The sequence below is a fragment of the Acinonyx jubatus genome, chromosome C1, assembly GCF_027475565.1.
Source record: "Acinonyx jubatus isolate Ajub_Pintada_27869175 chromosome C1, VMU_Ajub_asm_v1.0, whole genome shotgun sequence".
Lineage (NCBI taxonomy): Eukaryota > Metazoa > Chordata > Mammalia > Carnivora > Felidae > Acinonyx > Acinonyx jubatus.
Window position 1 is genome coordinate 30,418,973 of NC_069381.1, and position 20,182 is coordinate 30,439,154.

The following is a 20,182-nucleotide window of genomic DNA, read 5'->3' on the forward strand; positions in this document are numbered from 1 at the left end:
TCTTGGATTTTCAGCCTCCAGAACTGTGAGAAAATAAATTTCTGTTGTCTAAGTCACCCAGTCTGTGATATTGCTATTATGGCAGCAAAGTAATACAGAGTTTGTAAGGCTTCTTGAATGTGGCTTGATGTTTAACTGCGTCCTGATAGTTTTTAGCAGTTTTGGAAAATGATCGAATGTTCTCTCCAAAATATTGCATCTGCCCCATTCCTGCTCTCCACCCCAGGGGGATACAAGCATGTGTGGGCTACACCTTCTCATAGAATCTCTCTCTGTTGGAAAGGCAGTCTGCCATGGGCCCTCAGCATCTGGATGTCCTTGCCAATGGTATCAAACTTCAAGGTTCAGTATTTCCTGACATTGAGCAGTTACTGTAGCTAGTCCTTTAGATGAGTTATGGTGCAACTGCTGGCCCTATAGCTTCTAGAGGGGCCCGCTGTGTCACCTCAAGGGACATATGTTTGTGGGGATGGGGAGGGCGGGCCATGGAATTTCCATTAGAGATGGGGGATGCTTTCTGGCTTACTATCGTCCTCGGTAATTATTGACAATCATACTGCCCCTTGGGTCATGTTTTTCTTGTTGGGTCCCCAGGTAGAGAGGGTAGTCCAGCCTGGAGCATACACTCACTCCTGGTTCCGTATAGCCTCATAAGTCTTGGTATCTTGCCAACAGAGACTATGCTCCAGACACAAAAATCAGAAACCTTTTACTTTAGCTACCACAGCCAAAGAGGTGGTACAAGTCCCAGATTAGCAGGCCAGCCTAAACTCTCTTGTGTGGTTGTAACAGATAAGGGCCTGACTTTACACTCCATCCTGAACAAACAGGGAAGAGCATGTGAGAGCGTGTCAACACCTCCTGTTATATTTGGACTAATACCAGAGTTCAAGCATAGGAGTCCATCCACACGACAAGAAAGGAAGCTGAAAGGTTATCTGAAATAATACCTGCTAGTGCCCCCTGGGGCCTCATTCACTTGGCTGAGTCAGAGACCGAGGGGCAAGAATGAAGTCAACACTGCCTCAGGCTGCTGCTGGGATCCCATTCATAACAGCCTAATCAAGTGTTACAGGAAGCAAACTGCATGGGGTATGTTCCCCTGGCCCAGTCAGTGTGTCCAATCTGGGTTTCTGATAGGATGGCACGTTCATGAGAAAATTTGAATGCATTTAAACACATGTAGGACGCAGGCGGATGGTTGGCATGGCAAGCTGCCATGGGCCCTGAGAGCCCGTTATATCCTCGCTGAGCTAAATGAACTACCTGATGTTGAACAGTCTCTGTGGCTTATCAACAAAGGTGGCTAAGGAGACCGCAGGTGACAGCATGCACCTGTCCACTCTCTAGGTGAGGGGCCTGGTTTGCCGCTTCCTACAAAAAGCTCTAGGCCCTTGGCTCTGGGTTCCTCAGCTGTGGTTGGGGCACAGCCTGTTTCGTGTGCTGCTTCCATCGAGTCACACCCATGGGACTCGGAGGCAAGGGGACAGACACCACCGTGCTGATATTCCTGCCATTGGCTGTGCTGTGAGTAATAACCCGTCTTGCTCGCGTCTACCAGGCTCTGTTGTCTGTGTTCAGCATCTATGGAGTTGCGAAGGTGGACGGCCTGCCATCTCCTGTGAGGTTAGAGTTCTTCCCTGACCTCTGTTTTGTGTTCTCCATCCGTTTGTCTCTCCGGGCTTCAGTCTGGGTACTTTTTTCCAGCCAATCTTCTAGATCACTGACTCTTATCCACTGAGTCGTTGCTTCCGGTTATTGTATCTTTCAACTCCGTGCTCTCTGGATTCATTTCTCAGGGCTGCAGGCCCAGGGTGTCACAAAGTGGGCGGCTTAAAACAACAGAAATGTACTCACTCACAGTTCTGGAGGCTCGAATCCGAAATCACGTTGTCAGCAAGGCTGGCTCCTTCTGGAGGCTCTGAGAGAGAGCCTTGCTTCTGGTTGTTGCGGGCAAACCTTCGTGTGCCTTGTCTTGTGGATGCATCCCCCCATCTCTGCCTCTGTCATCACATGGCATTCGTTTCACATCATCTTTTTTTTTTTTTTGAAAAATTTTTAGTTTATGTATTTTGAGAGACAATGCATGTGCCCAAGGGAGAGTGGGGAAGGGGCAGAGAGAGAGGGAGAGAGAGAGGATCTTAAGCAAGCTCCACACTGCCAGCACAGAGCCTGATGCGGGGCTCAGTCTCACAAACCATGAGATCATGACCTGAGCCAAAACCGAGAGTCAGACGTTTAACTGAATGAGCCACCCAGTGTCCCTCACATCATCTTTTTTAAGGATGCCAGTCACGCTGGATTAGGGGCACACACTACTCCAATATGACCTCACCTGAACTTAACTAATTATATCTACAATGACCCTATTTCCAAATAAGGTCTCATTCTGGGACCTTCAGTTCTCCGCTGAAGTTCAAGCTTGCCTTATATATATTCTTTTTAATGTTATTTATTTTTGAGAGAGAGAGACAGCGACAGAGACAGAGCGCAAGTGGGGGAACGGCAGAGAGAGAGGGAGACACAGAATCTGAAGCAGGTTCCAGGCTCTGAGTTGTCAGCACAGAGCCCGACATGGGGCTCAAACTCACGAACTGCGAGATCATGACCTGGGCTGAAGTCAGACTCTTAATCAACTGAGCCACCCAGGCACCCCTTCTTTTATATTTTTTAATGTAGAAAGTTATTTAAAGGTCTGTGTCTATAACTCCAATATCTAAAGCCTCTGAAGGTCCATTTTTCTTGTCTCTTGATTCTCTTGGTTTTGTTCATGTTAACTCTTCATGTGCTTGTTTCATGAATGTGCTGGGCACTGTACTTGCAAAATTCCTTGTAGGAACAATTTCAGGCTGAGAGTGGTATTATCTTCCTCCAGAAAGTAAGTCCAGAGAGGGATCACTTTAGCCTCTGCCCAGCACCCGAGGGATTTGGAGTCTGGGACCTCCTTAATACAATTACAAGAATTGTACTGGTACAGAGCTGAGGAGCATTCTTTGTGAAGGTCTATCTACTCCCCATTCATCCTTACTTGCTCCTACAGTTTAGCCTCTCAGGGTCCTAACTCAAAACCAAGAGAGTTCACAAGGAACCCTCCTTGATGGTCCTTCACTCTAAATACTGTCCCACTTGGGCCACAAATGTGTGGAAGTACTACTGAGCCTCTCAGCTGCCCGCTCTCACCCCAAACGTAAGGCTCACCTCCCTGAGCCTTTGCACTCCCAAGGGTCTTGGCCCACTTGGTAATTCTTCGCCAACTTGTGAGCACTCCACTGCCTTTATGTTAGTTATCTATTGCTGAATAACAAATACTACAACCATTCATTATCTTACACGGTTTCTGAGAGTCAGGATTCAGGAGTGGTTTCGCTGGGTAGTTCTGGCTCAGAGTTTCTCACAAGGTTGCAGTAAAGCTGTCAGCTGGAACTGCATTCATCTGAAAGCCTGAATGGGGCTGGAGGACCCACTTCCAAGATGGTGCACTCATACCTGGCAAGATAGCGCTGCTTGTTGGCAGAAGCCCTCAGCTCCTTCACCTTGTTGACATGTCCATATGGATGCTTGAGTGTCCTCACGATGTGACAGCTGGCTTCTCCCAGAGTGAGTAATCCAGGAGAGAGAGAGCAAGGGTGGAAACCATGATCTCTTTAATGATCCAGCCGCTCCCTGTCATTTTCACCTTGTTCTATTCATCAGAAACGAGTCATGAGGTCCAATCCACACGCAAGGGAATGGGAATTGGGCTCTACCTCTTGAAAAGGAGTATTGACAGGCACGTGGGTGGCTCAGTTGGTTAAGCATCTGACTACGCTCAGGTCATGATCTCATAGTTCATGAATTCCAGCCCCCTTCAGGTGAGTTTGAGCCCCACATCAGGCTCCACACTGACAGTGAGGGATTGGGTCTCTCCCTCTCTCTCTCCCTCTTTCTCTGCCCCTTGTGGGATTTTCTCTCTCTCCTTCTCTCTCCTTCTCTCTCTGCCTCTTGCTCACTCATGCTCTCTCTCTCTCTCTCTCATAAATAAATAAATAAATAAATAAATAAATAAAGTATTGATGAATAAATGGACACATTCAAAACCTGTCAAAGCTGTTAAATAGGATTTTTAAATGATTTTGTTCTGGTTTCCTAGTTATCCTTGGGAATATGGTTAATTAAAATTACCCAGTTCAGGGTGCCTTTGTGCCTCAGTTGGTTGAGCATCCGACTCTTGATTTCGGCTCAGATCATGATGTCAGGGTCATGGGATTGAGCCCCATGTCAGTGTGGAGCCTGCTTAAGATTCTCTCTCTCTCCCTCTGTCCTCCTCCCCAGCTTGCACACTCTCTGTCTCTCTCTCTCTCTAAAAAAAAAGAGTCATTATTTAAAAAAATTTAAAATAAAATGAAATTACCCAGTTTATCATAACCCGAAGTACAAGTCTATAAATTTGCTTTTTATTCTAGAAATATGAATTATTTGTCTAATTTTTACTCATTCTTGCATGCTAGTAAATATTCTACTGTCTTCAGGCTTTCATTCAGTAATAAAAGAATATTCAAGGCTGTGATTATTATTGTTTTTTCTTTCTTCTTCCTCCAGAAAAGGAAGATTCATGTTTAAGATAGTTAAAAGAGGGGCACCTGGGTGGCTCAGTCGGTTGAGCATCCGACTTCAGCTCAGGTCATGATCTCACAGTCTGTGAGTTTGAGCCCCACATCAGGCTCTGTGCTGACAGCTCAGAGCCTGGAGCCTGCTTCGGATCTGTGTCTCCCTCTCTCTCTGCCCCTCCCCTGCTTGTGGTCTGTCTCTCTCTGTCTCAAAAATAAATAAAAATATTTTTTTAAAAATTTTAAATGATAGTTAAAAGAAACCTTAAGAACATCCAAAATGTTCTCATCTCTGTTTGTTTCTAATATTTTACTATAAATCTGAAATTTTCAAATAGGAAAGCACTGCATTTATCCTACTTAACAAGAATGAAAATGAGCCAATAAACAGCCCAGTGGAAACTAAAATATTTATGGGCAGCAGTAATTAGATAAGTAGAGGACAATGATAAACCAGTGATTCTTCTAAGATACAGAGTGTTCTGTAAAGAATGCTCAGTATGGTCACATGGTCATATGGCTCATCTAGCTTAGGCTGAAGTCCCAGCTGCCCTCATGTTTCTAACAGTCCAGATGTGTGTAGGTATGGCAGGAGGCCCACTGAACAAGTCCTGATATCCCAAAGCTACAGCTTGACTCAAAAGTTTATAGTAGAACTCATATCATTAATTAAGTTTATTGATTGTTACAGTTGTAATTGTACTATTTCAATATTTTGACCACTGATACAGCCATTGGCCTTGATACTCTTGTCTAATCGTTGGATCGGAGAAGGCAAGATTATTCATTACCTACTGCTGGTGATAGCAAAAGTCTGGCAACAACCCAAGTGCTCCTTAACCAGGAAGGAACTGGCTAAATAAGTAAACGATGATACGTCCCACTATGGAATACTACACAACTAGGGAAAAAAGGAACGAGGAAGCTCTCGATGGATTGATTAAGCTGCAGAACACATTGTTAAGTACAAAAGGTAAGATGCGAAACCCTGCACGCCCTCCTTTGAGTAAAAAGGGGGTGTGAATGAGTAAGAATGCATACCCATATTTGGTTATATTTCTTCACATGAAAAGAGTAAGAAACTAATAAAATTGAATACTTATCATTCCACATATGGTTCCTTGCATGTTGTGACTATATTACTTAGCCAAAATATTAAATAGAATAGAAATGTGTCAGGGCACCTGGGTGGCTCAGTCAGTTAAGCATTCAACTCTTGATCTCATCTCAGGGCTTGATCTCAGGGTAGTGAGTTCAGGCCCCAGGTTGGGCTCCACGCTGGGCATGAAGGCTACTTTAAAACAAAAAGGAAAAAAAAAATGTATTGAATTCTTGAATGCTCAGTAGAACCCTCAGGAATTAATTTTCCCTAATCCCAATCTCAGTTTCCCCAAGTGGCCTGGAGGACTGCTGAGGACCTGCCCCCACGGGCACCCTGGCTTTCCATACAGACTCCTGGACCCTGGTCCACCACTCCCGCTCCAGCTCTGACAGCCGGATCTGCCTCATCTCAGGTGCCTCCCTCCTCTTTCTCAGTCCCAATGCTGCTGGCTGGAGCCACCGAGCCAGAGGGCCTGTTCTGCACCTGGTCCCTGCAGCGGGCTGGGGGAAAGCAGGGTCGAGCCGAGGGGCCACCCAAGCTCTACTCTACCCAGAGGTCTGCGCTCACGGCTCAGCCTGTGCCCCTATGGGATCTTGGAAGTGTGGTGGGACCTTGGAGTGCCTCCCCTCCAAACAGATGTGACTGCCTGGCACTGGTGACAGAAGCCTCCTTCCCTAATGTAGATACCTGACTTCCGCCCAGTGGCTACTGCGGGCCACATCCTTTGCTATTTTCTCTCTTTCATCCTCATAACAGTCCGATTTGGAGATAAGGAAGCTGAGACCTAGAAAGGGCTTGGGGCTGCAGCAGAGGTGGGGGACGGGGAAGCAAAGACAGCTGAAATAACCTTTCAGTGAACTCCCCTGGGAGGCAGGACCTCTGGGTATGAGCAGAGGGACGCCAGGAGCTGGGTGGTCACAATACGGGGAGTAGAAAGGCACAGGGTGATTGGGGCTGCACAGGAGGCTGGGATCTCTGAGGGCTTGTCTGAGGGTCTTGGACAGCTGTCCTAGATGGGGCAGGCACAGGTCTGGCATGGAGGCAGGGGCCGACATGATACTGGAGGCCTGGAGGGTGGGTGGGGAGGAATCTAGGAGAGAGATGGTGAGGCCTGGTCTGGGGGTGACAGGGAGCGGGAGAGGCAAGAATCAGCAAGTCCTGGTGACTGATTGCACGAGGAAGTGGAGCAGGAGGGAGAAGATAATGATTACATGTATTGGGCACATTCTGGGTATGCAGCTCAGTAGCGAGTGTTTCATACTTGCTGTTACACCTAATCGTTACAACATCCTGATGATGTAGGTGCTATTATTATCCCCGTTTAACAGCTGGGCACCGGGGCTAGGAGAGGTGGGCTCCTGGGCAGAGGTCACAAAGCCAGTTTTTCCCCTGGGTGCCAGGCTGCTGGTGTCCACCAGGGGGCAGAGACAAGCCAGGAATCCAGCCAACAGGCTCCCTGCTTTCCCGAACTTCCCTTTGCCTTTCTTTGTGGTCAGGGACCTTGGGGATCAAAGGACCCGGCCCCTATTTCTCACTCGACAGTAGGATAAACGGAGGCCGTGGAAGGATAGGGACCGACCCCGGAGGCAGATGTGATCAGGAGCAGAAGTGGCAACAGAGCCCAAGACTCCAGCCTCCCAGCAGCTCTGAGCCCTGCCCTAGACTCAGGTGACCCTCAGCACCTGGGGGGAGACATGCTGGGCATGGATTCTGGACTCCGACCCCAGCTGCGAACTCCACACGCGCCGTGGCCCCACACCGCCCACGCTGCCCTGCGCACAGAGAGGACGCAGCTGCCGCTTCCTGAGCAAGACCCATCACCACTAAGTCATTCCTAAGGTCCCTGTAAAATGGGGAGAGCGCCTCCCTCCCAGGGCTGTTGGGAGGATTCATGCCAAGCACTCAGCACAGAGGAAGTTCTCCAGGAGTGGTGGCTCTGTTACTGTTGTTGCTCTTTTATTATTAATAGCAAGTTGCCGGGCAACCGAGGGAAGCAGGTGTCTCTGAAGCCTGTTCTCCAGAAGAGGAAGTGAGGCTCAGAGAGTCCCACGGCCCGTGAGTGGTGAAGCTGGGGATCCTGGGCCTCCAGGCCTGGCACCCACACTTGCCTCAGGAGGGCCTCTTCCTTTGGACTATTCTTTTACTTAGTCATCTATTTGTGTAGGATGCACTCTGAGCCTGGTCCTGTAGTGGGCCCGGGGTGCCATGCCCTGGGCTCCCCGGGTCTGGGCACTGAGTGTGGGCCCTGGGGACAGAAAGCCAGGCTCAGAGTGCATCCAGAATCGCACACTGGGGGTCAGACCATGAGCTGGACAGCATTCAGGGCTATACCCACGGCTCCCTCATCCGGGGACCACTCCCAGGCTAGAGGCTGTGCCTGGGAGGACAGCTCCTGCCGATGGTTGTTGAGAGCTGCTTCTAGGAAACCCCTCCTGAGTCCTTGCCCTGTTGTCTAAAGTTGGTTTGTGCCAGTGAAGAGAAGCCACCTCTGGAATGACCTCCTGTTGTCCAGCCCAAGGAAGATCCAGGCCAGGGGGATAGGATTTAGCCCGGGAATCAGGGGCCCAGGGTCATGGTTTGGGGATTATCCTAAAAGGCACTGCCCCTGCGTATGACAGCACAGGTTGGGTCTACACCAGCTCATAGTGTTGCCAGGCAAGTGGGGCTGAAGTCCAGCTCCAATTAGCACTGCTGGGGGCCCTGGAGGAGGGTGGTGTCCACCTACAGGAAACAGCCTCTTTTTCTGAAACATCATAGGGCACCATATGAGCCAGCAGTGGCCCTGATGACAGCAGTCACGAAAGGCTAGGCTTCAGGGGAGGTTTAAAGCTGGCCTGGGGCTGGGAGTTAGGCCTGGGGCTCCCGGGCCTGTCCCTCTTTGAACAAAAGAGCTGAAGTGAGGTGGTCTCTTGTCCAGAGCCACACCCCTCTGGTCTTGCCCACGAGAAGCGGGGAAGGAAGAAGACGGAGCTGGTCATAGGCTGGCCACCCCTTTGAGAGGCTGGCCCTCGACTCTGAGGGGCTTCTAGTGCTTTGCTCAAGAGGTGTCAACAGAGCTGGGGAGGAGGGCGCCAGCTGGTTCTATCGGTAGAGCATGGGACTCTCAATCTCAGGGTTGTGAGTCTGAGCCCTAAGTCAGGTGTAGAGTTTACCTAAGAAAAAAAAGAGGGGCGCCTGGGTGGCTCAGGGTGTTGATCATCCGACTCTTGGTTTTGGCTCAGGTATGGTCTTGCAGATCGTGGGCTCGAACCCCACATAGGGCTCCTCGCTGATAGCGCAGAGCCTTCTTGGGATTCTCTTTCTCCTTCTCTCCCTTTGCCCCTCCCCCCACTCATGCTCTGTCTCCCTCTCACACTCTCTCTCAAAATAAATAAACATTAAAAAAAAAAAAAAGTATCCAGGGAGAACCACACCACTACCCTCTGGGGTCTCCGTTTTCACTGTTCATTCTCCTAGACCTCTCCCAGGTCCAGATTTATCCCCCCAGATGCCCGCTGTCGATTATGCCCAAATTCCCTCTCAGGGCCATTGGTTCACCAGACACACATCTGCCGGTCCGCACCTGGCAAGCCATTGCTGAGACTGACCTCTGGCTGGCGGCGGGGGGAGGTGGGGGGTGGGGGGGGTGATTCCAGGCCCTAGTGCTGTGAAGTCACCTGCCCTGGACACCAAGGGGGAAGGCGGCAGGAAGGAGAAGTTCAGGCAGCCCAGCAGAGCCCCTGGGTGGATATCAGACTGGAACCTTCTGGGACGTCCACTTCCCAACGCCGGGGCAGCCAGGGTTGGACACTGAGGCCTCTCCACAGCCACCTGAGGCCGTGTAAGGACCTGACCTGGCCTGGCCTGGCCCGGAGGTCAGATTCCTCGCTGAGGAGCTGCAGGCGCAAGGAGAGGCAGCCAGTCGCGGCGGGAGGACTCCTTTGTTCCAGGCATTTTCTCAACGGTGGGGCTGGGCTGCCTGCCAGGTGCCAGGGCGCGGCTCTGGCCTCCCGCCCCGCCGGCAGATTTGCCGCCAAGCCCTGTACCTGGCTCAGAGGCTCCTTCCCGCGCTTCCTCTGCCAGGCCCGGCAAGTGAGAGGCCTCGTGGCCCACCCAGCCTCGCTGCAGGAGAAGGTACTGGCCCAGGCCTCCTCGTGTGCTTGGAATTTAGAACTACGTTCTTCCAGGACAACAGGCTCAAAACATAAAGATACAAACTTTCGCTCAACAGAATAAGACAAAACTGCACGGCTGCACATAGGCCCTGTCTGGGTTTGAATCCCAGAGCCCCGTCACTCACTAGCTCTGTGAACTAAGTTGCTGAACCTCTCTGTGCCTGTTTCTTCATCCGAAAACTAAGGACGATGGTTGTACCTACCTCATAGGAATGTTATGAGGATTTAACAAGTGATTACACGTTAGGCTCTCAGAATAGAGTCCGGTCCATTGTAAGCACTGTTCACGTATGTGCTGTGATCGCGGCAGTGACATCGATGAGCATAATGTTAGTCAAGGCTCTTGGCTGCACAGAACAGAAACCACTCAGGCAAGCTTAAGCAAGAAAAGAGTTGAATACGAGTCTTCAGAGGCATCACCTGGAACCAAACAGTAGGGGGCAACCAGGCCTCAACGGCAAGGAGAACCAACGATCTTAAAAGTCATTGAGCAGCCAGAAGCTTCTCTGCCTCTCTTAGCCTCACCATGGCCCACTTCTCCGAACACATGGCCAAACATGGCTAGGAGTCAGTCTCCAGGTCAGGTGATCAGCAGCAAGGGACTGGCATCTCTGATCCCACTGCTCTCTTTGGGTCACGTACCAAGAGTCCATCAGCTATGGCTGAGGGCAATGTCTGGGACCCAGTCCTATGGGCATTCCAGTGCCCAGAGACAGCAGCATGGGCCAGACAGAGCATCTGTCTACTCCAAAGGCGCTCTGGAGTGGGGGTGAGAGTCACAACATGTGTGCACCAGGCCTGCCGTTGCCTCAGAAAATCATGTACATCTCTGTACCTTTTCTCTCTTCTGTTCACCGAGCGCTTCCTACAGGCCTGCATCACAGCACTGAGGATGTGTTATGATTATTTGTTTATGAATCTGTCTCCTTTTACTAGATTATGATTTTCATTCATTCTTTCGGTGTAATAGATATCTACCAAGCACCAGCCATGTGTTAGGGACACAGAGACAAATCCAACAATGTTTGCTGCCCTCCCAGAGGCTTGTCTATGCCCCAGAGACCTATAGTTCCACGAAACAGGTCAGCCTCATTGTCCAGTTCCTCCCAAGTTCAGGTTCTGGGGACTTTCTTTCCTACACTATTGATACCCAGTGTCAAGATCCTACCCTTCAGGGCGCCCGGCTGGCTCAGTGGGTAGACTTTGCAACTCTAGATCTTGCAGTTGTGAGTTTGAGGCTCACGTTGGACCTAGAGCTTACTAGAAAGAGAGAGAGAGAGAGAGAGAGATTCTGCTTTTCATTGTACGAGGATTGCAAGGTTCCTGAGCTCTTATGAAAAGCAGGTGTCCCCAAGAAAAGGCTCATTTAGAACGTGGCACGGGTGGGCACCATTTCTGCTGGGTGATTCGGGGGCGACAACAGGCAGTTGACACAGAAAGGACCTCACCAGCAAGTGAGGAGCGGAACAGTGACTGTGGCCCCTCAGCACAGGTGATGGCTGTGCTGACGCGGGGGGGCCATGGATGGACACCATGCTGGCTTGGCTGCCACAACGCCACCCAGCTCTGCTGTTGGGCAGTCTGGTGATGCTGACTCTGCTCCTCTTTGGTCTCCAAGTTCAACTCCTGTCTCCGCTCCCTCCGTGGGCAACCCCTAACCAGCCTTCCCATGAGCTGGATGGGCCAGACACCCCTCTTCACTCTTTTAGTCCACTGCCAAGGCATGCATTTTACACCTGCTCCCTTTAGGACCACCTCTTCGGGCTTCTCAAACTCGCTTCTCTCCATCAAGCCCAATGCTCGGCTTTCACAACTATTCATGTGCGGGGCACCTGGGTGGCTCAGTCAGTGAAGCATAGGGCTCTTGATTTCAGCTCAGGTCATGATCTCACGGTTCATGAGTTTGAGCCCCTCACTGGGCTCTTCACTGAGAGCAAGGAGCCTGCTTGGGATCTTGTCTCCCTCTCTCTCTCTCTGCCCCTCTTCCACTCATTCTCTCTCTCTCAAAAATAAATAAATAAATATTTTTTAAAAATACACAAAAAAACTATTCGTGTGGGTATCCACATTGAAGCCTACTTTGGAAGTTGAAAAATGAAACATAGTCTTTTCCTTTCTCCTTGCATTCATGTTATAAGGACTAATCCTTTTTTTTTTTATGTTTATTTATTTACTTTTGAAAGGGAGGGAAGCAGAGAGAGAGGGAGACAAAGAACCCTAAGCAGGCTCTGCACTGTCAGCGCAGAGCCCGATGTGGGGCTCGAACTCACGCACCATGAGATCATGACCTGAGCTGAAATCGAGTCAGCTGCTTAACTGACTGAGCCACCAGGTGCCCCTATAAGGACTAATACTTAAGGCGATGTGAATGCCTCTGCCTGACTAGGGGGAGGGTCACATACAAGGGAGTGCGGAAAAGAAAAACATAAATATTAGTATTTCAGGATGTTTCCTTCTACACACATCATGAAATGATTGTAAATATGTGATAGGGCCTCTTTTTCAGGTCACAGAGTTCCCAGAATCCCAGCATGAGGTGGGAGGAGACAGCAGGGAGGCCTGTGCACAGGAGGTGATACTGAGGTGAACCTTGAAGAGATGGGGAAGAAGTTCCAGGGAAACAGTGTTGTGGGGAGAGTGTTCCACACAGCATCGATAGGACTGAGAACGTAGAATGGTGGAGGACTCGCTTTGTGCCAAGCACTGTTCTAATAAGTACTTTATTTATCTATTTTTAAACATTTTGTCTTTAACCAATCTCTACACCCAACATGGGGCTCGAACTCATGACCCCAAGATCAAGAGTCGCATGCTCTACTGACTGAATCAGTCAGGTGCTCTCTAGTAAGTACTTTAAGTACTTTAATTAATTTAATCAATGCGATCATCACAACAATCTTTGAGGGCCAAAGTTTTTTTTTTTTTTTAATGTTTTTATTTAATGTTTTATTTTTGACAGAGAAGGGAGGGGGAGGGACGGAGAGAAGGGGACAGAGGATCCGGGCTCTGTGCTGACAGTAGACAGCCTGATGCAGGGCTCCAACTCACGAACCATGAGATCATGACCTGAGCTGAAGTCGGACGCTTAACTGACTGAGTCCCCCAGGTGCCCCTTTGAGGGCCAAAGTTTCAGAAAAGATAAAACTGAGGCACGGAACGGTTAAGTTACTGGCCCAAGAATCCATATTTGGCAACGGGTAGGGCTGGGATTCAAGGCTGAGAAGTATGACTTCAGAAGGTCGATAACTCACATCGTTCTGTCTTGAGAAATTCACAGTTGCTTTGTCATGGCTCGTGGGAGACTTGGCTGAAAGCGTGGGCAGAAGAAAGACCACAGAAGACCTTGTATCCATCTCAGGAGCTGAGACTTTATCCTGAGAGTAACAGGGGAGTCTGTAGAAACTTTTAACCAGGAAGGGACAAAGAAGATGCAGTTAGAAGCATAATGGATTAGAAGGGGGCAGGACCAGAGGCAGAGAACCCACTGCCCCCAATCTGGGTCATGCACCAAGAGCAAATCAACTCAGAGGTCATTTTAACAGCCCCCTTGGCTGAGAGACAAAGTGATCTGAACAGCAGCAATTAGAACAGTTGGGTCCCAGGAATGTTGGGTGCTTAGGATGGTGTGTAAGACATCCACACGCTAATGACTGGAGTCTGTGAATGTCACCTTATTTGGACGATCTTGGGTTATCTGGGCGGGCCCTATGTAGATCACAAGGGTCCTTTTTAGAGGAGGGTAGATCAAGGTCACAGGAGGAAAGCAAGGTGAGAGGAAAGCGTTGTGCACCGAAATGGTGCAGCTATGCACCGAGGAATGAGATCGGCCTCTGGAGGCTGAGACGGGACAGATTTTCCCTTAGAACTTTCAGAAGGAACCAGCCCTGCTGACATCTTGATTTTAGCCTCACAAAACTCAGGGTGCCCGGGTGGTTCAGTCTACATTAAGCGTTTGACTCTTGGTTTCGGTCAGGTCATGATCTCAGGGTTTTGAGTTTGAGCCCTGCGTTGGGTTCTGCCCTGATGGCACAGAGCCTGCTTGGGATTTTCTCTTTCCCTCCCCCTCTTTCCCCCTCCCTCTCAAAATAAATAAATAAACTTTAAAGAAAAAAACTCATTTCAAACTTCCGACCTCCACAATTGTCAGATGGTAAATGTGTGTTGTTTTAAGCCACTAAATGTGTAGTTATTTATTATATCAGCAGTAGGAAATAAATACAGATGATAAAACCTGGTGACCAGGTGATTACTGTGGGGTGTCCCAATCAGATGGGGAGGCCCCCAAATGTGGGGCGCCCTGATCGGGTGGAGGCCAGGGCCTACATGCTTTAAGAATTCACCCAAGGCAAGGGGGCCTTGGGTAACGCAGTCAGTTAAGTGTCTGACTTCAGCTCAGGTCATGATGTCAGGGCTCGTGAGTTCGAGCCCTGCATAGGGCTCTGTGCCGACAGCTCCGAGCCCAGAGCTTGCTTCGGATTCTGTGTCTCCCTCTCTCTCTGCCCCTCCTCTGCTTGTGCTTTCTCTCTCTCTTGAAAATAAATAAACATTAAAAAAAAAAAAAAAAAGAATTCACCCAAGGCAGAACAAAAGAGATAAAAGTTTAGTGAATACACCACAAGGAAGCAGCGGGCAGGACAGCAAAGGAGAGACGGTCTACAATGAGGTGGTGTTGAAAGGCCACAGTTATAGGGCCGAGTGAAGCACTATGGGATTTTCTCTTTTTCCGGTAATCTTAGGAAGTGTGCCTGGTTATAACTGGTTAGTTAGGGCCTATGGCTATTTCTAGTCGGATCACTTAATGAGACTCTTTGCATTCAGCCTGGTGGCTGTGGGCCCTTTTTCCTCACTCTACAGTTTGAAAAGAAGGAAAGGGAAGGGTCACAGAAAGGGTGGAGGATGTTGGCCAGGATCTTGGCTCGGGGAATGGGGCTGGTGGCGAGACCGTTACAATCAGCACCGAGAACAGAGAGGGAAGGGCACTTTGGGGAGTGGCGGGAGAAGGAAGAAGGAAGAAGGCTAGTTCAGCCTCGCACGCACGTGCTGAGTTTTAAAGTGCCCGTGGGACACCCTGGTGCGATGTGCAGGGGGAAGGCCCAGAGCCTCGGACAGAGCGGAGAGCCATCTGTGTGCACACGCTCTGGTCTGAGACGTGGGCTTATTTTCCCAGTTCATTGTCTGTGGGGGAGGGGGGAGGGGGGGATGAAAGTCCTTCCTGCTCCTGTCCTCACATCCTCCTCACACCCCAATTTGGACTGGGTGGCAGACTTACTCCAGATAGGAGAAGCCAAATCGACTCTTCCAGGGAGTGCCTGACGTGCCCTGAGTTGCTTCTGGGTGAGTTCTGTTGGCTCCTGATGGGCCCCCCACCCCCGTCCCGCTGTCCGTTGGAAGATGCAGTGTAGTGTCTCAGCCAGTTTCACTCGAGGTACACCTGTGGACAGCACCAATGTGTTTCTGACAGTGACAGAAATAGCTCAGTGGCGTTTACCATGGGTCAAACTAAACATGCAAACCCTGAGCACAAAGTACACGGGGTAGAAATCACATATCTGTTAAAAAAAAAAAAAAAAAAAAGCCTGTTCATCCTGCAGAACAGGCGTGAGCTAAGGCCTCTGAGAAGGTGAGGTCATTCAGGGAGGGCTTGTGGCCTGAGAGAGGAGGGCCAGGGGCACCAACTTCCAGAGAATGGACTGGAGAAGGGCATACCTTCTATGCCCCCAGAGCGGCAACTCAGAGGATGCTTGATGAATGGGTTACTGTGGATTTTATCCTCTACAGGCTATACAAAAGGAAAGAAAGAACGTGGGAAAATGTGTATACCAAAACAAACAGCCAGATACATGTTTAGTATCTGAATAACTGAGTTAAGTGGAAAACTAGAGTCCAGTCAGAAGCATATATTGTAAACAATGTATGAAGTTATCTCAGGAAAATGTTGGATCTTACCAGTGAATAAAATAAAAGCAAATTCAGTTACCTTAAGATAACATTATAGGCCCAAAACACTAGAAAAAACAGAAGCGGGCAAAAAAAAAAAAAAAAAAAAAAAAAAAAAAGCCCTGAGCTGGTGAGGCAGTGAGACGCGAGGGCGCCCCAAGTCACAAATAGAGTAAAAAACCGGCAGGAGTTTTATCATCGCGCTCACCCTGGAACGGAGGGTCCTTGAGTTGCACATAAAAGAAATCCACGCAAGCAAAAATAAAACCCCTGCGTTATGAAGGCGACGAAGGAGATCCCCAGGAACCCCAGCAGGCAGGCACCTTAGGCCTTGGGAGGATCAGAAAACCAGGAACCAAGCCAGGAACCCGCAAGTCAGCAGGAACATTCTTTCTCTTTCTCCGGCTGGGTTTCCCTCCTGCACCTGCACCTTTTCTGCTTCTCGTGCACATCTTCCTGGTCATGCACCCAATCATACGACAAATATTTATTTTGTGGACGTGCCCAAACATTACATTTTCGTGTTCAAGGGTACCCAGCAAAGACTTGAGTTGCTGTTTGCAATTCTCGGGAGGAGTCTGATTGGCCCAGCCTCGGGTCCCCCCACTGGGCTCTTTCTTACCACGAAGGGTGTTGGAGTCTCTGATCTTTTTTTTTCCCACAAGAGGATCCTTCATCTCCATGTAGATTAGCGAATGTGATTAGGTAAACTGGGGAAGGGATGCCCCTGTGTAGAGAGACAGCTCGCATTAACCATTAACCTACCCCAAACTTCTGAGCTCCGGGCCTTGCTTCCAGCCAGAACATCCGTTTAAACTTTTTCCTGCTTCCTCATTCCACTTCCTTATCACCTACAGTCTATTCTCTGCATAACAGCCGTACTTTTCTTTTAGCATGTAGATCCCACTATATTCTTACCCTGCTAAAAACAGGCACACACACACACACACAACACAAAGCCTAAAACACCACCACCACCACCACCACCACAAAACCCTCTTCAATTCCTTCCAGTTGCAATTAGAATAAAATCCCAATTCCTTGGGGCGCCCGGGTGGCTCAGTCGGTTGAGCATCGGACTTTGGCTCAGGTCATGATCTCACGGCTTGTGAGTTCGAGCCCCGAGTCGGGCTCTGGGCTGACAGCTTGGAGCCTGGAGCCTGCCAGATTCTGGGTCTCCCTCTCTCTGCCCCACCCCTGTTCACACTCTGCTTCTGTGTCTCTCAAAAATAAATAAACATTAAAAAAAAATTTTTTTTTAAATTTCCAATTCCTTATTCTGGCCTACCAGGCCTTACCTGATCTAACCCCTGGCTAATTCTCTATCTTTTACACATGTCTCCCTTGTTCACTCTGCTATAGCTACAATGGCCTTCTTGCTAGTCTTCCAATATGCCAAATTCGCTCCCACCTCAGGACCTTTGCACTTGTTGTTCCCTCTGTCCCATATTTTTCCAAAGCTAACTCCACAACATTCTAGACTCAGGTGATGTCATCTCTTTAGAGAGTCTTCCCCAATCGTCCCACCTAGAGTAGCAATGCCTACATCAACACACACATAACTAGTGACTCCCTACCTTCTTTTCCGTTTTTGCTTCGTAGGACTTCACACTTGTGGAAACTCTCTTAGTTGTTTGCTTACTGGCACATTTTCTTCTCTCTGCAGTAGAATGTAAGCTCTGCGTGAGCAGGGCTCTACTCTGTCTTGCTCTTTGATATTTTCCCAGCAGCAGAACTGGCCCTGGCACTCAAGAGATGCCCAAAAAAAAGTGAATCATTTGGTTTCAACGTTCTGTCTCAGAGGCCTGTGGCTTAGCATTTCAGAGCAAAGGCCTTGAAGCCGGACCACCTGGGTTCACCAGCTCCCTCACCTCCTACCTGCATAAACTTGCACAAGTGGTTGAACTTACTTGTGCACCAGTGTCCCTGTGCGCAAATGGGGAGGATCACAGCACCCACGGTATTGAGGAGTAGATGAGCTCACACGTGTAAAGGGCTTACAGAATGCTTGCCACAGAATAAGCACCCGACGCGTTTTCATTTATTTTATTCATTATTAACTGTTAGTTTGAATTCTTAAAACTCATCTTTCATTGCTCCCCCCTCCGTATCTCCTCTTCTATTTTCATAGCTTTCTCAATTTCCCCTGTGCTCTGGGAGATCATCTGAAGTCTGTTTTCTGTATTTAGTAAACCCACTGTGTTCATCCTGACATTCAGTTTTTAGTTCAAGAGACACACTTTTTTTATGTCTATTTATTTATTTTGAGAGAGAGAGAGAGAGAGGGAGAGGGGAAAGAGAGAAAGCACATACTGCGGAGGGGCAGGGAGAGAGGGAGAGAGAGAATCCCAACTGGCTCCTTGCTGTCAGCACAGAGCTCAATGCGGGACTCATTCCTATGACCTTGAGATCAGGACCTGGGCTGAAATCACAAGTCCAACGCTGAACCCACTGAGCCATCCAGGCGCCTGGAGCCACACTTTCAATCTCTCCCTCATCCTTCCTTATCTCAGATTACTCCATTTGCAGGTTCGCTGTTTCGAAGTTAATGATGTACTCTCTCTTTGAAGCTTACTGAAATATCCATCAGGTATGCCTACGTTTTCTTCTGTTCCTTGAGTAGGTCTTTTTCTAAGGTAGGTAGCTCCTCTAAATCTTCAGAGAAATGATAGATCACACTCTCTGCAACTGCAGAATATTTCTGATTTGTCCTTATGGAGCATCCTGGTTTGCCCAGAGTGAGGGGTTTCCCAGGACATGGGCTTTCGGTGGTAACACCACAAAAGTCCCAAACAAACTGGCCGAGTGGGTCACCCTACCTCCAGCTGTGGAAAGCATCAAGAAGGCTGCTCTGTTGTATTGGCACAGACATTCCTTCAACTCTTTCTTATTTATTTTAATATCTTATCTTTTTAAGTAACCTCTAGACCCAACATGGGGCTCAAACTCATGACCTCGAGATCAAGTCTCATGCTCTACCAACTGAGCCAGTCAGGCACCCCGCCTCCAAATCTTTCACAAAGGGAGGAAACCATTTTCTAGTACTTGCAACTGCTAATCCCTTCCAAGTAGCATTTAAGTCTGGGAAAGTCTGTCAGCAATAAAGGAAAAGAACCTCATTCAACCCAAAACTTCCTCCAGCAGCCACCCCGTCTCCTTCCTTCCGTTCATTACTTGAGGAGAACACCCTCACGATGGCCGCTCTCCTCTTACTCCTCAAACCACTTAGATATGGCTTCCATTTTCCAACCATCAGCTGAGCCCTCTCTTACCAACATTAACACGATGACATCCTCATCACTAAAATCCACCGAATGCTTCTCATTCCTTATCAGACATGGCTTCTCTACACATTCTTCCCTACTGACTCCTCCCCTCTCAAAGCTCTTTCCACGGCCTCCGTGATCCCAGCCCCCTGGTTTCTCCCTGCTCTCTCACTATGCCTCCGTTTCTGATACAAGCTCTCTTCCACGGTGGTTGATGTTCCACAAACTCCGTTCTAGACTTTTCTCTTCTCCCTACACACCCAGTGACTTCATCTTCCACAGCTTCAAATACCATCAATGCTGATGACTTAGAGATCTTTATCTCCAGCCCAGAATTCTCACTGGACTCAACCTGAATATCCAGTTCCTTACTACTTTCCATTAGGCTTCTCTGCAGACACTTCAATCTCAACAAGTCCCAAAGTGAACTCATCCTCTGCCCCGAGGCCCAATCCTGCCCTGCCTCTGGTGCCCTCCATCTTGGCCAAAGGAACCACCATCAATCAACTGCTTGGGTGAGAAACCCGAGCAGGCCTTATTCCTGACCCCTAACCTCTCCCTCACCACCAATATTTAACCAATCATCAAGTCCCATAAATTCTACCTGCTATACTTTACCATCTGTCTGCCTCTTGGCTGTCTCCAGCCAATTCAGTCTCTGAATGGCCCCAGACTCACGTCTCCAGTAAACACATCTGATGTTGTTATCTCAGGGTTAAGGGTTTACAGGGCCCTCTATGACCTGGTTCCTACAGAACTCTCCAGCCTTTTTCCCCTAACACTCCCCTACCTGGCTCACTCCCATTACTTTTTCTGCTGTTTTCTTAGATGCCATTTCCCCAGAAAGCCTTCCTAGGCCTCTGAATGGGGTCAGGTACAATCACGTGTGTTTCCTGAACATTGCTCTAATAGTATTTGTCACACCCATGGAAATGGCATGGAAGACTAGAACTCTCTGAAGACAGGAACTGTCTTGTTTGCTGATACATCTCTAGCACCTAGAATGGTGAACAGCAAGCAATCGTTGTCTGTCGAATAAATCAACAAACAGATGTTCCTGACTCTGAAGCTCTTATTTAGTAGATGAAGCTCCCAATGACCCTTACTTGCCTTCCTGTTAGTTCAGCTCGTCCGCCT

General features: G+C 48.9%; 1 protein-coding gene across 2 annotated transcripts in view; it reads right to left on the reverse strand.

Moving 5' to 3' along the window:
• Positions 1-14,567: 14,567 nt before the first annotated feature.
• The window catches only part of TRIT1 (tRNA isopentenyltransferase 1), a 59,390-nt gene continuing 53,775 nt past the window's right edge, over positions 14,568-20,182 (reverse strand). The window contains exons 13-16 of one of the 2 annotated variants that reach the window (XR_008294163.1): positions 17,357-17,439; positions 16,402-16,506; positions 15,549-15,621; positions 14,568-15,273 (exon numbers count right to left, since the gene is read on the reverse strand). The gene's annotated coding sequence lies outside the window, so the exon portion shown is untranslated. Of the gene's footprint in view, positions 15,274-15,548; positions 15,622-16,401; positions 16,507-16,958; positions 17,440-20,182 lie in introns of those variants that run through there. The other variant, XM_053212096.1, reaches the window with a different exon arrangement.